Source organism: Vipera ursinii, assembly GCF_947247035.1.
Source record: "Vipera ursinii genome assembly, chromosome: 1".
In the NCBI taxonomy this organism is placed as follows: Eukaryota; Metazoa; Chordata; class Lepidosauria; order Squamata; family Viperidae; genus Vipera; species Vipera ursinii.
In genome coordinates this window covers 115,983,477-115,989,476 of record NC_139512.1, presented here as the reverse complement: position 1 = coordinate 115,989,476, position 6,000 = coordinate 115,983,477, and the positions used below count along the sequence as shown (strand labels likewise).

At 42.1% G+C, this 6,000-nt stretch overlaps 1 protein-coding gene across 13 annotated transcripts in view; it reads left to right on the top strand.

Moving 5' to 3' along the window:
- Nucleotides 1-1,575: 1,575 nt before the first annotated feature.
- The window catches only part of CTNND1 (catenin delta 1), a 72,845-nt gene continuing 68,420 nt past the window's right edge, over nucleotides 1,576-6,000 (top strand). For 9 of the 13 annotated variants that reach the window (XM_083349486.1, XM_083349480.1, XM_083349479.1 and 6 more), the window contains exon 1: nucleotides 1,576-2,605. The gene's annotated coding sequence lies outside the window, so the exon portion shown is untranslated. Of the gene's footprint in view, nucleotides 2,606-2,895; nucleotides 3,019-6,000 lie in introns of those variants that run through there. The other 4 variants (XM_083349484.1, XM_083349485.1, XM_083349487.1 and 1 more) reach the window with 4 other exon arrangements.

The following is a 6,000-nucleotide window of genomic DNA, read 5'->3' as shown; positions in this document are numbered from 1 at the left end:
CACTGATATATACCTGATGGCAATAAAAATGGAAATTTAAGTTGGAAGAACTTTGATTTTGTAAAATAACTTACAAAAGATTGTACACGAGAGATCATCTGCTAATCTTAATCCCAAATATTATTCTGAAAGTCTAAAGCAGTTGCAATATTTAGTTTGAATGCAGATAGTCCTTGACTTACAACCATTCATTTAGTGACCAAAGTTACATCAACCTTGAAAAAGTGACTTATGACCATTTTTCTCACTCATGACTGTTGCAGCATACCAGTGGTCACATGATCAAAATTCAGATGCTTGGCAACTGGCATGTATTTATGACAGCTGCAGTGCCCCAGGGTCAAGTGATCATAAGATTGCTTGCAACCTTATGACAAGCAAAGTCAATGGGGAAGCCAGATTCATTTAACAACCATGTGACTAACAACAACTGCAGTTATTGAAAGAAAGGAAAGAAAGGTCATAAAATGGGGAAATCTCACCTAATGCCTTAACATTAACATTATTATATTATATTATATTATTATAATTAACATTATTAAGTATAGGACTACCTATACTATAGAGGACTTTACCTCTTTAGTATCTATTTGTTAGCTAATGATGTGTAAAACATCAATTCTTTTATGATATGTAGGAACGTATACATATGTATTTTTGTTCATCAAACATGAGAACAAAATCAACTTGGACTCTTTCCAGTTTTGTACTTCAGATGGCACAAGGTGCTTAAACATGCAAAAAAAATAGACAAAATATATATTTATTCAGAAAAAAATCTCGAGTTTAGGACTACAGCCCAATTTTCTATCTTGAATAAAGTTAGTTTTGTTTCTAATCTATTTTCCTGTTGCCTTACAAAATGTTCCAATATGTTCTTAGTGAAAATTGCCCTATTTACTCCAATAAACTGATTCTAAATAGAGACAGAATTCTATGATAGTCCTTGGGAATAAGTACCATTTTTAAGCACTGACACACTGATACTGACTTTTTATCAGTTTGAGCTCTTTGTTATAGTGTTCAGAATGGCAGAAAGAAAAAATTAAGTATAGAGAATCTTCAAATATAGAATCAAGCTCCGTGCATCTGAGTTATTACTGCCCAGCAATCTGGACCCACAATCAAAAATACAAATTAAATATTATGATCTGTGCTCTGAAAAAGGGTGTGAGGCAGGAAAGAAAGAAAAAGTCCCTAGTCACTATAGTCAATTAAATCAGTACAGATTTAATTACAAGACACCAAAATGACATCTTTTCACTCGACGATCCCAATGCTCCCAAATCCCCCCTTCGAAATTTAACTAAAATATCCTGGCCTTTTTCTTTAGAGAGAGACCCTAATATAATAAACTTCTGAAATCGCATGTTTTTGTTACACGTCTCATTTCTTGGGATGAGGTGCGGCGTTTGTACGCAGAAGAAGCGGAACAATAGAGCCAACGAAACCTTTACAATGGACTGATTTCTGACTAACTCTTTAGGATTGCGCAAGTCAGTTATAATTCTCGGGAAAAAGTCTTGCCGAATTTCGCCGGGCCGATCAAAAGCGATCACAAAAGTACTTAAAATCCCGGATCAGAGAAGACAGGAAACAGAAAGAAGTAAGCCAAACATGTTGGAGCCTGACTCTTCCCCGTGGAATGTTTCCTTTTTGAGAAGATTCTTCAGCCTGCTGGAATTTAAATATAAAAAAAAATAATCGCGCTTCTATCTTTTTAGCGGAAGCGTCCTTCTCTCGATGATTTTAAAAGTACTTTGCACATTTCTCCTGTCATTTTTTTTCTTATTTTCCTTTTTTGTCTGGTTTTTTTTTTTAAACCAAAAAAAAAATCTACAATGGAGTTTTCTATTGGATAGCCTAGGATCCCTGATTGATGCCCGCCTCCCATTGGATCTGTGCGGGAGCTGACCTCACTTCGGGAAAGAGGGGCTGGGCAGGACGCGCAGTGTGTCACCACCCGCCTGCTCTGCCTTTGGCTGGGTGCAACTTCCATTTTAGGTGTTGGAACTGAGCAAGGGGGGTGGGGGTGGGGGAGGGGGGAGCGGCGAAAGATCCCGCAGGAAGAGAGAGAGAGAGAGAGAGAAGGAGGGAGGGAGAAGGAGGAGGAGGAGGAGGAGGAGGGAAGCTTCACGACATCGTTGCTGCTTTCCTCCGTCTTTTGTCCGTGAGATTTTTTAAAGCTGTCTCTTGACAAGAGATTTTATCCTTAAGATTCTTTCGCGCTTTGTTAGGAAACCCGCACGCTCAACCTTTCTTCTTTTTCTCTTCCTCCTCCTCCTCCTCCTCCTCTGCATTTCCAGAAGGACCACAAGGCACCTAGTCCGGGAGACTAATGCGAAGTTGTCAACTCGAATGATTAGGAAAGACGTCCTAGCCGCGGAACAGTTGGGATCGTGGCACTCCAAAAAGGAAAAGAAAAGTGCTTCTCTTTCTCTCCGTCCTCGCCCTCTTTCCCCCTCGCCCCGATTTTTTATATTTTTTTTTTAAAAAAAAAAGCTTCAAGGGAGTGGAGCAAACTTGTTTCCCCGAAGCAGCCGCGGAAGGGACCGCCCGATTCCCGGAGAGCAGCGCCAGGGGGGGGAGGAAAGAGCCCAAGGAGGTAAGGCGATTTTGTAATAATTGCATCTGGCTGCCTTTCCGTCCGCCCCTCTCTCGCCGGACTTCTGATTGGGCACGGAAGATCCCCCCTACTTCGGGGTCAATTCTCTTCGTTGCCCTCCCGGGTGACCCCTCCCCCCCTCTCTTTCGCGGGGTGGGGGGGGGGGCGCGGCCGAGTGGGAGGGAGCCGAGGAGTTCCCGGGAAGCGGATCGACTTGGATCTTCGGAGATCTTGGCTGGGGGAAAAAAAAAAAAAAGAAGGGAGCGGAGGAAAGAGGCGAGAGGGGCAAAGATTGCATCGGCGGCGGCGTCCTGCTGCGAAAGGCACGGTGCGGGGTGGATCCCATTTCGCTTCTCCCAGGTGCCTTCGGGTGGGGGCCTCTCCTGCTTTCGGAGTTGCTTTCCTGCTTCAAAGTAAGCTCCGTAGCGCAGCGTTTCCCAACCTTAGGAACTTGAAGATGCGTGGACTTCAACTCCCAGAATTCCCCAGCCAGCTATGCTGGCTGGGGAATTCTGGGAGTTGAAGTCCACGCATCTTCAAGTTCTTAAGGTTGGGAAACGCTGCCGTAGCGAACCAGCAAAACTTTTCCTCCTGGGTGGAAGCATAATAAATTCCTCTTGGAAGGGTGGGGAGTGGGAGGAGAGTGGGTCTACCATCCGGCATTGGGAGGTAACGGGGGTGGGTGGGTGGGGGGTTTGTAAGTAAAGACTTGGATCTGCGTCGGTTCGTCGTCTTAAAAGCAACATTAACTGGTGTGAGGGGTGGGGGGCCTTAAAGTGTTGTGCTTCTGTGAAAAACTCTGGAGAAGTTCTCCTTAGTTTGTGAATCTTGCCAATGCGCTAACTCCCCAGGGGAGTTCTTAAGTGCCCGGTTGACTTCAATTAAGTTAGACAAAGATTCTTTTTTTAAAAAAAAAAAAAACCACACTGGAATGCCTTGCAAAATAATCAGTGCTAGGTTGTAGTGCGGTGGGTTGTTTTTTTTTTCTCCTGTTAGTAGTCCTGAATTCTGCGCAGGTGGGTCTCTCCTACAATTGAAAGCACCCAAAACCGTAGCTACCTGAATTGTTGGAAGTTACGAATAATTTCCCTCTTACTCATAGCATTTTGCCCTTCTCTTGCCTGTTATGTTCCGCAGACTTGCTTTTCTCTCTCTCGCCCTTCTCTCATTTTTAAAAATGTGAATTCCTTGGGGCAGAGGCCAGAGTTTGGTGACTGCTAATTGTCATGTAGATTTACAGGGTGTGGCTATCATTTTCACTTATGTGCCTTGTGATTTCTGTTGTAGGACTTTCTGTTGGGGCTGCTAAAGAAAGCTGGTTTGAGGTCCAGTGGAAATTGGTTACTAAACAAAGAGGTTAACAATAGCGTAACCCCTTTTTATAACACAATCTCCTTATACAGATAGCATATTCAAAAGAGGACAGAGTTAAAATTTGGCCATTGAAGAAGAGGTAGCATTCCCCATTCCTCTTCTTGCCATTACATTCTTGCCATTTTGCTGTTCCTCTCCATGTCTTGATAATTGTGTGGGATTACACTAGAAACCTTGCTTAACCACCAAATCCCTCAGAAAGAGCTTTTTCTCTGAGAAAGCAGAACACAAAGGCACTTCAAAAAACAGGGGAGGAGCTTTCTTCCTTTGGTTTTAAACCCACACAGTGGCTTCTGGGTTTAGTAGTTGCAAAACAGGATAATAATTTATCTGAAACGCTGAAAATCCTGGTTTTCTTCCAGTGTAAATCCATGTAAAAGAAAATCATATTCTCTCCAAACAAAGGAAGCGTCAGATTGTACCTAGGCAACTTTCCCTGTGATTCCCTTGAACTCTATAGCTAAGCATTATACATTAATGATATGGGGCAGTGGTTAGGGTTCAAGCCAGGCAGGTTCAAGTACCTATTTGTCCTCTACTTTTATTATATGGTTCTGCCACTTAGATTACATTCATGGAGAAGTGAGCAGTGGTGAGAAACTCCTGATACTTTGGTCCAGAATTTCAAACTCTGGAAAACGAAGTGCTTGAGCTTGGCATGTGTTTTTCTAAGGCAAAGAAGACTGATTCTAAACAAATTTCTGGTAATGGTATTTTTGTGCAAGAAAGGAACCATTTGTGAGAGAGGAGTTAAAGCTTCATTTTATCTAAGCAGGGAACCTGCAAGAAATCATTAGTAAGGTGACTCTTTTTTTCAGGCCTAACTTGGCTTGTATTTCTGGTAAACCTTATGATATGATGGGAACTTAACACTACAGTATTAAATAAAGCAATAGTTCAATACCATACATGTGAATACCTAAAATGTGTGAGAGCTTTTCAGGAAGCAAAGTTCAGCTACTTATTTGGATGCTGAATTGCTGACTTACGCTATGGGGTGGGGCAGTTTACCACCATTTTAAAGAGTCATCGCTTTTTTAAGGGTAGCAGTAAGTTCATGTTAGAGAAACTGTTGTTCTGTATCTTTTAGAAATATGGAGCCAAGTTTGACAAAGATGATGACAAACTGGAGAGCTGTAGTTTGCTTATTCTTTTTATATGCACCAAATTGCACATTGAGAAAAAAACCTCAGCCACACAAGTGCTGTGTGGTGTGCTTCAGGGTCGGTATGTTTGGGCTGGAGGGCCAATGAGCTAAAGTGTAAAGTTGTGTATGTATCACTGTTGTTTGTGGAACTGGGAAGTAACTCTCTTTAGTGCATATGGATCCTCTGGGGAGTCAGGCTTAGAAGCACACCCTGCAAACCAGACATGTCAAACTTGCGACGTCACGTGATGTCGCGTGACGTATCGGAGCCTTTTCTCCATTGCCAGCAATGGGGTAGGCGTAGTTTCCTAATGATGCGTCCGGCCCGTGGGCTGGCAGTTTAACACCCCTGCTGCAAACTTTGACTAGTTTTATTTTCAGTTAACTTTTTAACTCTATAGGTTAAAACCACTTCTTTTCCCACATGAAATAAAATAATTCATGATATGACTGATATGACTAATTGAAAGGTCAGATACATTTAATAAATTGCGACATTCGTAGCAGGAGCAATAGAGATACACTGGCTTGGGTTGACAAATAGGTAAAATCAAGTGAATAGCTTATGATTCTGTAATGTGAACTCAGTAAACTAGGCTGTTTTAATCATGCTATAAAGTTTTATGAGTTGATGTAGTGGCTTCCACATAGCTCAAAACAGTGGGCTGAATCCAGGTTTAGTCATATGTAAAATAGATTGGGTGAAATCAGTAAGGCTTAATGTAGTCATAACTAACTTAATTACACAAGTTGCAGTAATTGAAATGGTTGGCTATACTTCTAAGAACAGTGAGAATTGATGTGTCTGGAGGGTGCCAAGCTGGAGAAGGTGAATTTAACACAAGTTGCCTGAAATGGGCAACCGTGTTTTTCT